Source organism: Crocodylus porosus, unplaced genomic scaffold (genome assembly GCF_001723895.1).
Source record: "Crocodylus porosus isolate Cpor-Errol unplaced genomic scaffold, CroPor_comp1, whole genome shotgun sequence".
NCBI classification, from domain to species: Eukaryota; Metazoa; Chordata; order Crocodylia; family Crocodylidae; genus Crocodylus; species Crocodylus porosus.
The window spans coordinates 220,655,224-220,673,201 of NW_017728886.1; the positions used below are offsets into that span (position 1 = coordinate 220,655,224).

Here is a 17,978-nt window from a genome sequence, read left to right on the forward strand (position 1 = left end):
GAAGTGGTGCTGGCTCCTACCCTGGGGGTCTTTAAGAGGAGGCTTGATGCCTACCTAGCTGGGATCATTTGAGCCCAGTTTTTTTTTTCTCCTGCCCTGGCAGGGGGTAGGACTTGAAGATCTATAAGGTCCCTTCCAACCCTACTTCTATGATTCTATGACTACCCCTTTTATGGGGTAGACTACCTCTGATCTCCTATGGGGAGGGCCTGTCCAGGCAATGTCAGTCCTGTTCCAGAGGGCTCCAGATGTTCCTACTGAGCATATGCAGCCTTGGCACAATGGTGGGTTGCCTCATCTTTTGTTTCTTGAATGCTGGGGGTGGTTCCAATGGCTGGGTCCTTGCTCCAGGTATTGGTGTTGATGGTTCAGTCATTCAGAAGGAGCTATTTTTAGACCTACTGCCATTGTCTCTCAAACACCCTAATTCATCCCCAGTCATTCAGGAACGAAGTTACATAGGATGGGTATGTGTGAGTCATGGGTTACACAACTGGGCATGGGGATAAGATGGAGGCTTGACATTACAAGATGGAAACTTGACATGACTTATGCTAACTCACATATATAGGCCTAAAACAATAACCACACAATATAAAAGCAATAAAAAAGAAATCAATACAAAACATAACAATTATTACTTATAAAACAGTGGATATCCATATCAAAATAGCAGGGCACTTATTTTCATAGAGGGGAGAGAAAAATAAAACTAACTAAAATAAAATGTTAAAGCTTATCCTACATCTTAGCTTATTTATACTTATCTAGGGAATAGAGAGAAAAAGTCAGAAATGGTTGGGGAAGAGGAGGGAATGTGTTTTAAAATAAATAAAAAAAAGAAAACCTGGGGGTTTTGCTACATATTCACAGAGTGAGAGAGAGAAAATAAATTTGAAAATTACAGGCTCAATTATGTCATTTCAGAGACAGTTCTGTTTTGGGGGTGTTACCGAGAAGAAAATTATTTGCAATGACTTCTTCCCCCATATTTGAATTTGTAAGAAATGATGAGATACAAGTGCTCCTTGTCCTCCCCAGCTTCATTGGGGTGTCTGTCGTCTAACTGTATGGAAAGAAGGGAGCTTGTAAGGTGGCAAGTACAGAAACTGCAGTGGTGGCACATTGACATAACATGCCCCTTGCATTCTCTCCGCTTCTTAAGGGTAACTGATAAAGAAACAGGACACAATCTGGTCCTAAGTTTGATTGCCAGAATACATTACTATGTTAAAATATCTATCAATTACCAGTATCATTTTCACTATTACTATATGGCAAAACAACACGAAGATGAAGTTAAGGCAGTGACCACACATAAGTAATGAGAAAAACATATTTCAGGGATGTAAAAAGTTATTCTCCAAATAAGCTTCACCAACCCAGGTAATTTAGAGCCAAGGTTACACTTATAATATGTTGAGCTGTCAAAATGCAAGTTAGAGCCCAGCTGGATAAATGCTAGAGCTTGGTAGATTTATGAAGGGGGCTATACAACAATGCTTGCAATTGTGAGAGATTAGTACCACCATAAATTTCTAATTAAGGGAATTTAGTGCTTATACTCCTAAAACAAACTTTTTTGGAAGATGCATTAGATTTTAACTCCTCATGGTGATAATGGAGTTAAGGTTGTTTGGGCCACTTTTAAAAAACTAGTTACTTAAATAATTTATGCTGTTATTTTCTCCATATTTCAGTTTCTCTTTGCCTATATGGAGGCTCTTGCAGTGTAGCTATCGTCCCATTGAATGTCTCTGACTGAGATAATCAATAAAAAGGAACTAATCAATTTCACATTTATCAATTTCCCATTGGTTTCACTTTTGCAGTCCTGGGCATTAACACAAGTATGAAACTTTTGAGCTTCAAATGATACAATGCAAGAGAATGTTTATTTGGTAGAGAGAAAACAGTCTTACCACCTACCCAAAACCATCGTTAAGCCCTGCATTGAAAATATTTTCTCTATACTGTACGAACACCTTTCTGTACAGAAGAATAAAAAGATCCTTGGAGTTAAAAAATTTAAATTTTAAGACCATGTTCTTTTAGATCAGATAGAGAGAGAAGATGACTTATTTCAAGAAATCAAAAACTGCTACAGTAAACCATATGTGCATGAAATTAAGACCCACTCCTGCAAGATTTCTCTACATCGAGCTCCCACTGACATTGTTAAGAATTCCATATGCAAAGGGTTTGCATGACTGGACATGTTTTGGTGCTTGAATAAAACTCGCTGAGATGGACTTCAATGATGCAGTGTATTATACAAGAACATGACTTTCAGAGAGTCATTTGCATTGCAGGTCATCAGAATCTCATGTCTGTGACTTGTAAAGCCTCTCTGATGGATGCAGTATACTGAGCTTCTGATCTCTCCAACTGTCTTTAGCGCCTGCTATATACAAAAGGCCCAGGAAGAATATACAGCACATGCGACTCCTGTAATAGCACTAAAAAAATAGAAGATTAAGGCCTGAGGGAAAGATCTGGGGTGGCTCTTAAGGTAACTCCAATTCAGGCTTTGGAATGCTTAAAAATTAGACCTTATGCCCCTGATTCAAAGAAACAGGACTAGTTGCCTAGGCTCCCTACATAGTCAATGGAGAGAGTTGGGTGCCTTCAATGGGCAACCAAATGGACCTGAACACTGAATGGGGAACTGGCTAGTTAACCAAAACACTAAGTTTACAGGCATGTTTGCACTCCTCCATCAAGAAAGCTTTGGTGTCCGAGTCAAAGCTGCACATTAGGTGCCCTATCTGTCCAGAGCCCAGATTCCTCTACCATTGCAAGAAGCCTACCTGATCAGGGATGATGAATTTTAAGACAGGGAACATCCTTACCTTTTACATCACAGGCTACTGGTTAGAGTAAGGAGACTTTAGTTCTGGTTTCTATTCTTGGGATGCTCCAAATTGGGCCCTGACATTGAAGTGCCTCAAATCAGTAGTAATTTATGATTACTTGAGCCTTTAAATATCTAAAAAGCAGAACAAAACAAAAAGCCAGTCTCTTTGGTATCTGTGGCATTACAGAAGAATTCAAAATTGGCCTTTTCCTCAGTAAATGCTGACCTACCAAGATGTACTGATCACAGTATGAATTTGGATATTTGTACTGTCTCAGAAATCTAATGATTCTATGGATAATCTAATGAGGGAGCATGCAAAAAAAAATAATATAAAGAACAAGAACCTCCTGAAAGATGGGGCATGTCACTGATGACAAACAGCTGCTCTATTTATTAGGATTCAGCAGGCCTATTCTATTTAAAATTCAAATCAAATTTACAATGCTCAATGACATGTAAGAACTGTCTTTGCAAAAGCAACGTAAATTACATTTCTACTGTCATGCTGTTCTTTGACACCAAAACAAATGAGCCATGAATTTAAGGTGAAAGTATGCATAAGATAAATACTAACTCCCTCCCCTCCACATCGACACACACACACTCCACTGACCTAGACCTTAAATATATTAGAAACTGCTGCTCTATTATGCTGGGTTAAATTATACCCCTCACATCCCTTCCTTTCCCTACCCTTTACTTTTCTCTGCCTTCTTGCTATTTCTCCGTATTTAAAAATGAGCTTGTAATCCAATTTTTTTAGGGGAAAAAAGCATACTTGTCTAACTACTACCTCACCTTTCTCTCCTGTGCTTCCATGTCCACTCTCTCAAATAATAATTAAAAAAACAAACAAACCAAAAAATCCGACATTCTTTGTGTGGCCCAGAATCCGTCCTTTAGTTCTCCGAACTCATCTCCTGACTGCTCTTCAGCCACTTCACTTCACTGAAACTGCTTTAACCCAAGTGACCTTTCTGACAGTTTAGTTAATGGCCCTTTTCTATCACTCTTTCCACAGTCCTTGTCATTGTCGGTAATTCCTTCTTGGGTTTCTGCTGTACAGAGCTTACCAAGTTTTATCTTACATGCTTTTCCTAATGTACTTAAGGTCACTTTTTTCTCCTCTGTCAAAGACCCCCCTGAGCTTCTTCTAGGTCCATTGCACTTTTCATTCCACACACTTCCCTTGGTAATTCCACTCATTCCTACCATTTCAAATACCAATTGTACCTATTTCTTTGGGTTCACCGGTGCCTCCCATCTTCTAACACATTTGTCTTCATAATTTCCCATGAAGTATTTCAGATGTTGCCTGAAGGTCAACCTTCTCACAGCTGAACTCTTTTTTTTCTTGCCAGATTCTCTCCCTCTTTCTTCACCACCATTCCTCCTGCCCAGGTCCATCAGTTTCCCCTCACATCCAGACTCTTACCACATCAGTGCTTGTTATCCTGTAACTTCTCTCCCTGCGGCTACATCCTCTTCAGCCCCAAATCTAGTGTGGTTGTCTCCACCTTAGGTACCTCTCAGTTTGTCAGATGAATCATCTGGTTTCCTCACCTCTCACCTTCCCACAGTGCTTCTCATTGCAGTCCCGTCAAGACACTCTTGACAAAATCATTATTCTCCTTACTGCTCTGGCCTTGTCATTCTCTTTTAGTTTCTTCACTAGTTACCATTTGTTTGCCAGTTCAGTTTATGTTGCCTATTTCTATCTTCAATGTTGTCAGAGCTCTCTGTTTACCTGTCTGTTGGCATTCATCTCCATTTTCCCCTTTGGCAAGGAAAACCAAAAAAGTGAACCCTCCCCCCATAAATTGATTATTTTTCCAAAACTAAATTACAGGTGTGGATTTAGAGGCATGCTTTGTGGGTGAGAGATCTCAGGGAAATGAATGAAGAAACTTACAGAGTAACAGGACACTGAGCCTGTCACCCCTGAGGCCTTATAGTGGGACTGTTAAATTTGGAGTTTCAAATGAAGATATACACAAGTACAAGTACATAGTTGCCCAGACCTTCCTTATAAAATCTAGACATCAGCCAAGTGCCATTTATGTATATGATTGCATATAGTCAACTGGTAAGGGATGCACGGGGGTGCATGTGGCTCCCCTGATGGGGCCAGTGCCCCCCCGATGACCAACACTGATGCTGTCGGTAGGGCTGGCACCACCTGACAGGGTTGGTAGCTTCTGTGGGTGCCCCCCCCAGATTCAGGAGGCACCAATCAGTCATGTGATTGCACATGTAGATAGCTGATGTGTATATACTCATTGGATCCAATATTTGTGCACATAAATCAAGTATGCATAGATGTGTGCCATTACATGCATGTAACTTGGAGAATCTGGTCCTAAATATATTGATTTCTATTTATGTTACACAGTTCAAGCACAGTAACTACTCAAATAGCACTTACTGGTTCATATAAGGCTTAAAGCACTGGATAAACAGTAATTAATATTATATGCTCACCGTGATATCAGGAAGTAGTCTTAGTTATTCTTACCTCCTCAGTTATTTTAAATGAAGCAATTTAGTTAATTATCCACAACCCCAAACTTCCCCCATAATAAATCAATCAATCTGAGGAAGTGACATGGATCACTCTTTTTCAGCTGCAGTTTACCAGCTTGGCCTGGATAAGATGGTAGAGGCCAAACTGTTCAAAAGCAAATTGACAGTGAAGGCTGTATCAGAGAGTTTATAATAGCTCTCACACACATTGTTTTCTCCAGCCATTACCAGCCAGATAATGAGTAACCAGTGTTAAGGGAACAAAGCATTATCTGATGAGTGACCATGTCAAATATTATAGCTTAGTTAGAGTATAATGTTCTTCCTTCCCACACCCCCACAATAGCCCATGTTGTTTTCTGGCTTCAATGAGATAATTATACTGGTATTATCTCATGCTTTAAAGCATATAGGGATACCAGTCTCTTTGTGAAATCTTTTCCAGTTCTGACATTAGTATTTCTGATAGCTCTTAGTTCCAGGAAAACCAGTTATTTGTTACTAAATATAATCTATTTGCAATAGCACATTGCTATACATAACCTCTGCTACACCCACTTAACTTTTTATCTTTGTGTACTCTGTGCTGTGTGAGAAAGATAAAGTAGATCAATCAATGCTGTCTTGTGCACTGGTATAAAAATATGTTGAGAACACATAAATGGTACACCTTTCCTAAATCCAAAAGCACAGATTCATGTAATGCTGTCTCTTAAAAAGACTTGTCTTCAGTGGAATCAAGGTTCTTAAGACACCTTAAAACCTCTTTAAAACATGATGGTACATGAGTCAGTAATACATCTTTAATTGAACATACTGGGGTTTAAATCAACTCAATGCTATGCTCTTTGCTACATTTAAAAATAATTCCCTACATTTGTTAAGCTGTAAGAAACCACCTAGCAATTTCATCTATTCTGGAAACAGACCTTTATTCTCCTGACAAATATTATCCTCCAGGATGACCTGGGCTGCTACCAAATATCAGTGGGCCAGTCTCTGAGTGTCTATATTCTGGAGACCACCAAGGAATAATAGCAGGTCCTAAATTTACAGCATTGTTGTGCTGCATGGGGAAGCTGCTTGCTGCTGCGAGCTCTGCATGGCACTGGCGATGTGTCCCTGTGCGTGCAGAGGCAGCAGTGTGGGGTTGTGCCTCTCGCTGCTGCTGCACGCACAGGGGACATGTCACCAGGGCAGCATGGAGCTTGCAGCAGCAAGGAGATCCCCATGTGGTCCCGCTGTTCCTTGCAACACTGGGTCACACCCACTGGGCTGCAGAGGCCCCGGGGGAGGGCAGGAGCCCAAGCCCAAGGTGCACACTTACTCTGCATACAAATCTGGGGGGCATGGGTCCCCCCTGCTCCCTGGGAACATGCACTGTGGTGTGGCACTGCCCCCTCCCCCACTGCCTGATCCAGTAGGCAGGCAGCAGGCAGCGCTGGGGGGGGGGAGGAGCTGGGCTTTGCTCTGCTGCAGAAGCTGCTGCTGCCTCCTGCCAGGGACAGGGCTGCTGACCCAGGACCCTGGCCCCATAGCCCTGGCAACTGGATGCTTCCTCCAGCAGGGCTGGGGGGGCAGCAGCAGGGCTGAGGCGGGCTGTGGGGGGCCTTTCATTTTAATAATGGATTTTGGGGTTTTTATAAGACGATTTTGCAATTTTTTTACTAGGGAAAACCAGGATCCTCGACTATAAGGTATATTGCCTGAAAACACCAAAAGCACTCTAACTTGCTAGCAATGAAGCAAGGGGACAACAGCAGTCAGCATCCTGCTGCAGCAAGGGCAGTTAAAATGCACTCATGGGGTCCTGAGAAGAGGGCCATGCCCCCCTGCTACAGAGGAAGGCAAAAACCCTCACAGTCCATACCACATGACCATGGATTAATACTCCTCCCTGATCCCAAACTGGGAATCAGTTTTGCCTTGAGCTGAGAAGCAAAACAGTAGCTCAGAACCTCTGAGTTTTAGGCCCAGAAGCAGCACTGGCACACCTCAGTCAAAGTTCCCAGCCTTAATGGCAGCCAAAATCCTATGCTTCTGAGAAAAGTGAAAAAAAAGGTCCAGACACCTGCAGCAACAAGAGGGGGAAAATATTTCCTTCCTGGCCCCATGTGGTAACCACCAAATCCTAGACGCGTGGGGAAAAAACAAACACTCTCCATTTTTCAGTGCAACCTGGTGACAGCAAACATAATGCCACATCGCACGCTTCTACTGTACAGCCAGAATCCCCTGTCTGTGTCCCCTCCATAAAATTACTCTGGCTCTTTTAACCTTCTTTCACAACTAAGGCAATTGTGGAGCTCTGTCTTATTCTCCCGCTCCTCTCCAATATCCACCTACTTTAGGAAACAGAGCTCTTTGCGTTATCTCCCAGAAATCTGTCTGCTGCAGTTTACAGAGCACTCCAGGCACAGCTATTTCTAGAATCCCTGACCAATGCTTTTCCAACCTCTTCTTAAAACCCTCCACTGCTGGGGATTCCACAGTCTCCCTCGACACTCTATTCCACTGCCTCGCTGTTCTAACACCACGGGGAAGTTTTTCCTGATAGCCAATCTAAACCTACTGTGCTGCAACTTCAAGCCACCAGTCCACATCCTCTTCTCTGCAGCAGTGGAAAAAAAGACAAAGACATTCTCCTTCTCTATTTGTCCATACCCTTAAGAAACATTTAGGTTCACAAATTGACTAATGATTTTGCATCCTAGGAAAAATCACTGAAGAGTTCTTATTTTTAGAAAGTACCATAGACCTATTTTCTTGATATCAGATCTCAGGTTGGGCAACCAAATATGAAGGTACTGAAAATGACCAGTGATGTTTGAGTAGGTAGAGAAAAATAATAAAAACACAGTGTAAGTACTGTATATCGAAAACTGATTCCCTCACCCCCCACTCCCCCGCACCAGCAATAAGGCGTTATGGGATCTGATTCACAATCCCACGCACATATGTTATGGCAGGAGGCACAAATGTGTGGATCATGCATTAGATTCCATTGTGCTTTTACTTGCAGGTGTAGGGGGCCCGCAGAGCTTATAATCAAAACAGACAGGACAGACCGGGGGTGGGAGAACTGGCATATACTTACCCCTTTTTTAAATGGAAAACTGAAGCACAGAGAGTTTAAAGATCACATGCAGATCAGCCTTTCACTGAAGGAGACTTCAGGAGGCTACAGATTGGGCATCAAGGTCTTTATGGCATTCACAGAGAAAGCTTTGTACCTCCAAACAACAGTCAAGACTGAGCAGACGGTGAGAAAGGAGATGCACAGACTGAGCCAATAGGGATCCTTAAGCAAAGTGTTTGGCTGAACTCTCAAGAATCGTCAGAGCTCAGGCACCATTATCGCCTCAAAAATTAATAGCCTGGAGGGAAGATGCCTCACTGACTGCTACTGTTGGTCACCTTCTTTATAGTAGTCTAGTAGTTACAGCATTCTCCTAGTGGAAGTGGAAACTGGGTTTCAGGCTCCTTCCTCAACCTGAGAGGACTCAAGCCCACATTCCTAACTGCCCAAGAGACTGCTCTCGGCTTTAAGATACAGAATAGTCTGGGTGAGATTGTTTTCCATTCCTACAGGTGACAATGGGACACTGGGAAGTCAGGAAGTCAACAGAACAAGATACACTGACTGGGCTAGAAGGAAAGCAAGTAGCATGACTAGCTCAGTGATAAGGACATGACATTGAGAGGAAGTAACTCCTAGGTTCTGATTCGGCAGTTAATTTTGCTTTTCAAACATTATGAAGGGTCTGTAGTTGAAGACTGGAATGCTTCTAGCTGCACGTTGTGGATGCTACCAGAAATACACTATCTTTAACATGCATGTTAGGAAATGTTGCTTGGTGGTCTGTGACATATATGATATGGGCTTTATTGCAAGATCCTTATTTTTGTCTTTACTTCTTTTTATTTTGCTCTTAAGTTATAGCATAGTGATGTCATTCATTCCATGTTACGAGACTGGGATAGAGAACACAAGATGGAGCAAAAAGCATGCCAAAATATCAATTCAATTAGCGAAATATATGTTAGGAACTACTTTCAAGTCCTAACTAGTGTGACCTAATACCAGTGTTATAAAAGGAAATAAAACTGAATGTTGGGGGTTTTTTGCTTTATTTTCTGACACTATATATAGTCTATTTTCCTGCTTTCCTCTGGTGAAGAGAGTAAAATAAATTCTGAATTGTGTCCCAGCAGGTTGAGGCAGTGAAAGGTAATTTTTGACCCTTTGGGAATGATTGGCAAGGAGGGTTTGTACTCCCCTCCTATAATGCCACATAGCAAATGTGATTATAAGATTTAATGAATTGCAACTAATTTAATTTTGAAAATCTTCACACCTAATGCAAAAACAGCTTTCTCCTTCCAGATTTAATTGGGGTGTTATTTTTCTAGACTATGTAAAAGAAGCTCTTCATAAAATTATATATGAAAATGTATTTTAGAGTTCTAATAAACTGAATTATCCATGCCATTTTTCTTGGGATCCTTCCTGACACCTTGCTAGATCATGAGTGGATCTATGCATATTAACTATGGTATGAAAACAGGTAGAGACAGGAACAAATTTCAGAAGGAATAACATGTGAAATTATTTCTTAAGACAAATCTTTAACCCAGCTGTCACAGACTAACGCTTTATAATCTACAGTTTGTTGCCTACATGTGTACAAATAGAACGTTTACGCACCAGGACTAAATTCTGGCCTCAGATGAACATACAGCTCTCTTGGGCTCAAGAAAGAGCCAAAACACATTTGCCTGAAGGCAGAATTTGGCCCAGAGCCTGTAATTTTCAGTTTGTAGATTAACAGCCAATTGACTGAAAATGCCAAGGTTTGCTCTTCTGCCTGGCTCTTGGCAGTGATGTTATTTTATCATGGTTTGTTCTTTAGGAAAACATTGAGGAAGTTCCCCTGCATGACAGATCTCTGCCTCTGTCTACCTCATTCATATTATTTGCACTTCTCCAGCACCCAACCCTACCAAACTTGGCACTTACACAAACAAACAAATACACAGTCCCTGCAACAATGGACTTAATTGTAATTTAAACATAAGAGCTGCTACAGGACTGTAGCAAACTACAGATGGGCTTGGGAAGGGAAGACAAAGTACCATATAATATGGCATAGTTGAGCAGCTCAACAAAGCACATGTTGGTAACAAATCATTTGGATTCCTGTTGTTGTTTTGACCTGTCTTCAGTTTTTCTTGTTGGTCTCAGCAGAAATGAGTCTCAAGAACATAGGGTACTGAAGTTTGAGGAAACACTAGATTGGATACACAATGCTCCAGGGACAGAAGGCTGAGGCAAAATGGATCAGATGATGGAAAAACAGCTGTGCAACAATGGTGGTCACAGAGAAGAAACAGCCAGTAATTTTGTGTTCTACAATAAGAAATACTGATATAGTCAATAATAAATATAGACTAGGCCTGTGTGAAATGGCAAATATTCCATTTGGATTCAGCCAATTCGGAGGGACAGTGATTCGATTCACTGATTCAAATCACTGTCTTGATTCGATTCGGCCTAATTGGATCCAAAGATTTGGCACCACTTTGGACATTTGGCCATAGACTAAACAGGCAGCAGTCCTTGACACTAGACACAGCTGCCTCTAGCTGGTAAGTCCATTGTGGTGGGCAGAGGGGCATGGGGGGGCAGATCAACGCCCCCACAGCAAGGGAGGGATTGGGGCTGGCACAAGCTGCCCAGCAGGAACGCAGCCCTGGCTCTGCCCACCCCACAGAGTGCGGCCCAGCAGCAGGAGCTTGCCACCTGGAGCGCAGCCCTGGCCGGGGGGGGTGGGGTGGTTCATGCTGCTGCGTGCCCCTGGTCCAGGAGCTGCTCATATGGTGGCTTGGCTGGTGTTTCTCGCTGCTACTCCAGCCACTGGTTCAGGAGGGCATGGGGTGGGGGCATGTGCCCCAGGATCTGTGCGGGGCAGGCAGGGTTGGGGCTGTGCAGCGGAAGGCGCTGGGAATGGGGGCTATGCCCCCCCAGAGCTAGCTCAGCCAGCATGGGGCTGGCGCAAGACCGAGCCCCTGTGTTGCCTCCAGACAAATGGCATGTGGTGGCAGGAGTTAGCCTGGCCTCCCCATGCCTCATGGATGAGCAGTGGCTTCGCCCTGGATAGGCGAGTGGCAGCAGGGCGTGGGGTGGGAATGTGCCACATGAAAATTCACTGCAGGCCCCCCATAGCGCCTACTCCACCGCCTGCCCTGATCTGGAGGCACACACTCCCCACTTCCTCCCCCTGCATGCTCTGCTGCCACTTGCCCAGTTGGGGTGAAGGCATTGCTCATCCGGGAGGTGCAGGGAGGCTGGGCCAGTTCCCGCCACTGCGCACCACTTGTCTGAAAGCAGCCCAGGGACTCAGTCTCACAGATGGGCGAGTGGCAGGGGGTGCATAGCGCTTGCTTCCCGCGCCTTCCACCTTTCATCCAGTCCAGCCCCAGCCCTGCATGTCCCTTGCAGATCCTGGGCCACACACCTCCACCCCATGCCCTCTCAGACGAGGTGGAAGCAGCAGCAAGAGCTGCTGGACAAGCTGCCACACAAGGAGCTCCCAGACTGGTGGTGCGCAGCAGCACAAGCCGCCCCACCTCCTCCCTGGGCAGCATTTGCCCCAGCTCAGGTCCAAGCCGCAGCCCCAATCCCTCCCTCACTGTGGGGGGCACTGATCTGTCCTTCCATGCCCCTTCCCTCCCCCCTCCCCCCACAATAACAGTATTACCAGCTGGAGGCAGCTGTGTCCAGCGTGGTCAAGGACTGCTGCCTGTTTAGTCTATGGATGAATCTCTGAATTGGTGCTGAATATTTTCTGAATCGATTCGGAATTTTTAATGGGTCTCCCAATTCAATTTGGATTTGGAGATTCGGTCACCAAATTGGGCCAAATCTCCTCTGAATCGAATTGGCTATCGAAGCTTCACACAGCCCTAATACAGAATATTACACTGGAGGTGACAAGGACATCACGTTCTTTCAACTGGAGAAAGACAAACACAATCACATGACACATTTCTAGAAGCTCTTTCACATACTGTACAAAAATACCTCCAGTCTTCAAGGACCTTCATGAACACAATCCTCTACTTTGATAATCTTGTGTCTCTCTGTATAAGTTTCATTCACTTTGTAGTGCTAAATAAGTCTGTCTTCATTCCTGAGATACATTCCTCCCTGCACCTCCTCCTCCTGCACCAAAGGGCAAACTTTTGCTGCTACTCTACTGTAGCTTCCCTCTTCTCACCGTTTCCCTATACCTTATGTACTTTCTGAACATCTAACTCTTCTGTAATGCAGGATTTAATTAGTTCCCAAATCATTCAAATCTACAGTTCTCATCCACTCTCAACATTTTTACTGAAATATTTTTTTCCAGAATTGTCTGTTGTGACCACTGTATGACAGAAGACATTTACATGATTACTTTAGAAAAATATTTAGTAGAAATACAGAAGCTCACTGATTACTTTGGCTTCTGTCTTGTTAATACTTGTTTGCTTTTCCTAATCAATTCATATTTATTTTCACTGTTCTTTTCTTCCCTTCTCTGTTTAGTACTGGAATTGTCATTGAATGCATTAGTTAGAGCTCTGGGAAAGGGCTGAGATGAGAGCTAATGAAGATGCAGATAATACAAATTATGCAGTTTGGTAATGGACAGGGAAGGATGAGAGGAACTGTGAGGGGCCTAAACAAACCAGCTGAAATGGGCTTTTCAAAACGGTTTTGATTTTTAATATGGCACAATTAGCAAATACAATACATTGTCATAAGATACTGAAAGAAAGCCCTGAATAGGATTCAAAAATGGATTTAAAAAAATACAGATATAACAAGAATATCATGTATTAAAGTAGCAAATATTAAAATAGTTTTGAAAGGAACAGAACTTCTCTTACTGTAGGACATAACCTAGCCTCTGTTAGAGGTTAGGAAGGAACCTTTCTCGGGATCATGTTATCCTTAAACCTGCCTATCACAAGGAAACTGCATTTATTTTTACGTCCCTTTCAAAGATGGCTATTGTCAGAAAAAGGATAGTAGATGGTGCATCATTGGTCCATTGACTTATGCTCCTCTATTACTTAGTTGTTTTTGAAAAACTCACTGTCAGTTACTGAGATCCATTTTAGATTTTGAAACCTTTTTAAATACCACAGTGATGAGAGCAATAAAAGCATCTGCACAGACAGATGGGGTGCCATCATCTTGGACATTTTTCTTATAATATTCCAACCTGGTACTACCAACACTGAATTTCCCCCTGCTTGCATCAACAGGGACAGCATTAGCTTAGTTGTGGTACCTGCATTTTTATCACCATGTCATGGTTTAACTGTGATATATCCAAGTCTTATTACCATCATGATAGAACTGCTATCTGCATGTCAACATTAATGTGCTCAAAGTTGCTCCCACTTGTGAAGGTGCCCTAATGAAACACCAATCCAAAGGGAGATTTTAAGAAAAGTACCAGTTTTTGCAGGCCCTGGCAGGATGCTGTTATTATCACCCCCTACCCCCAAGCAGGGAATGTTTATCACACCTAACTCATTGTTTATCAACCCATTAAGAAAACAAAGCCTCTCTCCATTAATTAATAGCACTCTTCTTAAACAGCTCTTCCAAGGAAGAACATTAAGCTACCTGTTGATTAGCTCCAAAAAGCCTGCCTGCCTGTTGTCTCCCACAGCCTGCCTGCCTGTTGTCTCCATGTGGTATGCTAGCTAATGCTGAGGTATCTGTGTAAAGCAGAGGGGAGGGGGAAATAATTCTTTTTTAGCACGGAGAATCCAGGCAGATGCTCTGTGCCTGCAAGTCTTTACCGGAGCTCTGGCCAGGGAGCAGAGAAGAAGGGCCAGCTGTGGAGCCAGCTGTGGAGCAGAGAGCCCTGCCCAGCCCAGAGAGCATGCTGGGATGCTGGGGGAGTATGGTTCATCTTTAACCAGCAAGGGGTCTGGGATGGACAATGCATATACTGATTGGACTGGAATTAGTTAAGTCTGATGCTACATTCAACCAGGTTTCTCTCAAACCAGTTTCAGCCATTTTGAAGCTGGTTTATGTGCACTGAATATCTGTTCTGTTACAGGTTTAAACCAGTTTCTGATTACTTAAACCAGTTTATGAGTAATGTCTGTACCTAGCCTTAAAGAATATGATTTTCAGCCTTCTCACTGCATGTGATGAGAGCGCAAGGCTAACTTAGTTTGGAGTGTTTGTTAAATTACTTGGTTTACCATGAAGTCTGACTGGTTATTCAAATAGTGGGAATAACCAAGAATGTGAGAATATGTTTCCAGGAAACCAAATGAAAGAACAACAACAACAACAAGTCCTTGTGTGGAATTATTTGCTAGCAAATAACCCATGCCTCAAAAAAACCCCCAAAACAAAAACAGCTCCTGACCCAAATAAATCATGGCTCTTATTTTCCCCTAGTTCATACAGATGAAATGTACCCAAAAAATGCATGCAGAAAAAAGTACTCACAGTCTGCCCATGATGTGGAAAAATGGGACATCTGGTGCACAGGAGAACATATTACTACTGAGCATGATAAAAGTGAGGACAGTAAAATGATTACAAAAAGGCCAGGATAAGAGGAAGAATTCAGTTATTAAACAGGTAACCAGATAGTATCTGCTGTTGTTGCAGAAGGTCTGAGTTTTTTACCATAATATGAAGGCAAGGGTGAGCATATTCAGTCTACAGTATGCCCAGTTTATCTTTCTGTTCTTTTGTATCCGTCTCCTAAAACCTCTGGTTTGCTACTCAATACTTCAAAGTCATCCAGGCTTTTACATAGGGCTTCCAACTTTTTTTGCCCACCCATTGTCATAGCATGCATCTAGGGATGAGACTTAACCAGGGTAAAAAGACAGTGTGCAATGTCATCTTGCCCCGATTTAGAAGGTATCTGCCAGGCTAGATCGCAGGGTGGAACCATGGCCCAGGGAAATTCTACCATCTTTTAAATCTCTTCTATCACTTTCCTTCTTCCCCTTCTAAAGTACTTCCACAATTATTTCTTTGCCAGCCATTTCATTCTCAAACATCAGGTGCTACCACACCACATTTTGTGGTTCTCTATGTTAAGCATTGTAATTTTGTGAAAATAGTTTGAAGCTTAAAGGACAGTCTTCAGTGGGAATTTAATGAGAGTTAGTCCTTACTGAAACACATCTCTTATATTTCAGGAATAGACAGGTTATAAACAAAGCAGGAGCTCTGCAGTTTAAAATAGAACGTATCATTGTATTAACAGGCTTATGGCAATGTTACTAAGAATTTTCCTTTAGGTCTCAGCAGGCATGCACTGCTTCACATTGTGTAAGACCATCTGCTGAACAGGCAGAATCAATCTCTGAGTGTGTGTGCCCTGCTTGGTTTGTAAATTTACCTACTGTGACTAAGTACATAACTCATTACTAAAAACAGTCAGACCCAATCTTTCCTAAGGGTAAACTAATGTACCTTATCATCCTTTAAAGAGAGAAAAGATAAGCCATTGGTACGGCATTTAAATAAGATACATCCATTGAAATATTTACCTTTGTGACCTAAATCAATATGGAAGCCTGGGCTGCAAATCTTCTTCACGAGATAATTATAATTAATAATTGGCATTCCTTGAGCATTTTCACAGTGCTGTGCAAATATTGACTAATTAAGCCTCAAAACAATCCTGTAGGCTAGCTAAATACATTAACCTCTCCTATATTTGAAGAAGCACATGCAAAAAATTTAAGCCCATACAAGCATAGCTGGAATTAGACTTCGGGTGCTTCTAGTTCAGTGGTTCTCAACTTGTTTGGATCAAGGCACCCCTGAGAAAATACCAGCTCACAGTTTTCACTTGTTTTTTGACTACAGAAAAATAATAGAACAATTTTTCCATTGCAAAGAACTTAGATCACAACATGTCAGAATGTTTTTAACACTGGATTCCAATTTGAAATCTCTGGGTTTATCATGTGAATCATGTTTGCACACCTAGCAGTGCTAGCACTGTATGGGAGCTTTGAAAGGATCTCAAGCCAGTCCAGGCTGTCACGGCACTCTAGCTGATATTACTCTTTAGTTCTTACTCTGACACCACCTCACATCACCTATAAGCCATACCTAGTGAAGCTGTATGCTTTGAGCTATGTTTTTGGAGACTATAATTAAACCTCAATTACCCAAAGTCTCATGAACCAAAATGGTGTTATCTGAAGGTTAGACATGTCTCCCTAGGTTTGACTTCAGTACAGAAAGTATTTATATGAGGATGTCTGACTTCAGGTCTGAAGATTTACATCTTTATAAGTCTTTAGGCTTAAGGTCTTATTTCAGCATAGAAGAAGTTTTGCAGTAAAGATTTACACAGCCACATCCCTGGGAAGCTCTCTCACTGTCTGTAATTGCTGATGTAGACCAGCAGGCTTTGATGTTGGTGCTCAGCGAGAGTAAACCGCAGGCACTGATTTCAAAGCCTGAAGAGCTGGCAGCCTTGTTTTCTGGTTTTGAGCATCTCTTACACCCCACAGCTAATCTCAAGTCTATTGTCATAGAATTCCTGCCCATTTTTATTAACTAAATGTTACAAGATTATTCCTAAAACCAGAGTCAGAAATAAAACTTTGCATATGAGGATCTAGATGCTCCTTTGTTTAAAAAATTGTTAAAATATGGTCAATACATCCATTATATACCCATAATGAAAGATGACAGAAGTGTGAAGGTTTAGGTAGTGCCTTAGAGTATGAACAATTTGTCATTTATTACAAATCATGAAAACAACCTTACCATCATTAACCTATAGAAAAGCATCTAAAATCAGACTTCCATTTATGGTAGAAGATTTAAAAACAGTAACAGCTAGAAATATCAAGAATGTCACTGAGGCATATTGATTCCATTAAATCCAGTCCTTTAATTTAATGGTCCATAGGAAAGGAAGGATTAGTTTTTAGATCTTAGTTTGCTGATTTAGTATACCACAGATGGCTTTGTTCCAGGGCTCTGGTATTAATCATCATGCCCAGAGGTGACAGACTGGTCGTTTCCAAATAATTAAATTATGGCCAGATTACAATGCACAATTTATACAGTAATATGGTAATATGAATCACATTTTTATTTGGAGTAACTCTTCCTTATCTGGAATATTGCTGGGTTTTTCTTGTGTTGAAATCTCTTTAGGGAAAGGCCCATGCTTTTGTACCATTGCAAAACTTTACTCACAATTTTGATGCCACATAATGCCTAAATCAATGAGATAAAAAGAGAATACTAAAGATCTGAGACTTATCAGGAGTCCAAGGAAGAATCTGGAATTTTTGCCTCACAGGCAAAATGTAGAAAATTTCTTTCTAAGCTCTGGTACTCTTTTGTGTCTTGTGATTGATGGCAGTCACTCATCGTGGTGCCCTGTGACCAGTGGGGTCCCTCAAGGCTCTGTCCTGGGACCCATATTGTTCAACATATTCATTAACGATGTGGACATTGGAGTCAGGAGTGGACTGGCCAAGTTCGCCGATGACACCAAACTTTGGGGCAAAGCATCCACGCCAG

The 17,978-nt window shown here is 42.1% G+C and overlaps 1 protein-coding gene across 4 annotated transcripts in view; it reads right to left on the bottom strand.

Moving 5' to 3' along the window:
* Window positions 1–17,978, bottom strand: part of PAG1 (phosphoprotein membrane anchor with glycosphingolipid microdomains 1) — a 169,045-nt gene that overhangs the window by 37,741 nt on the left and 113,326 nt on the right. The window lies entirely within an intron of this gene.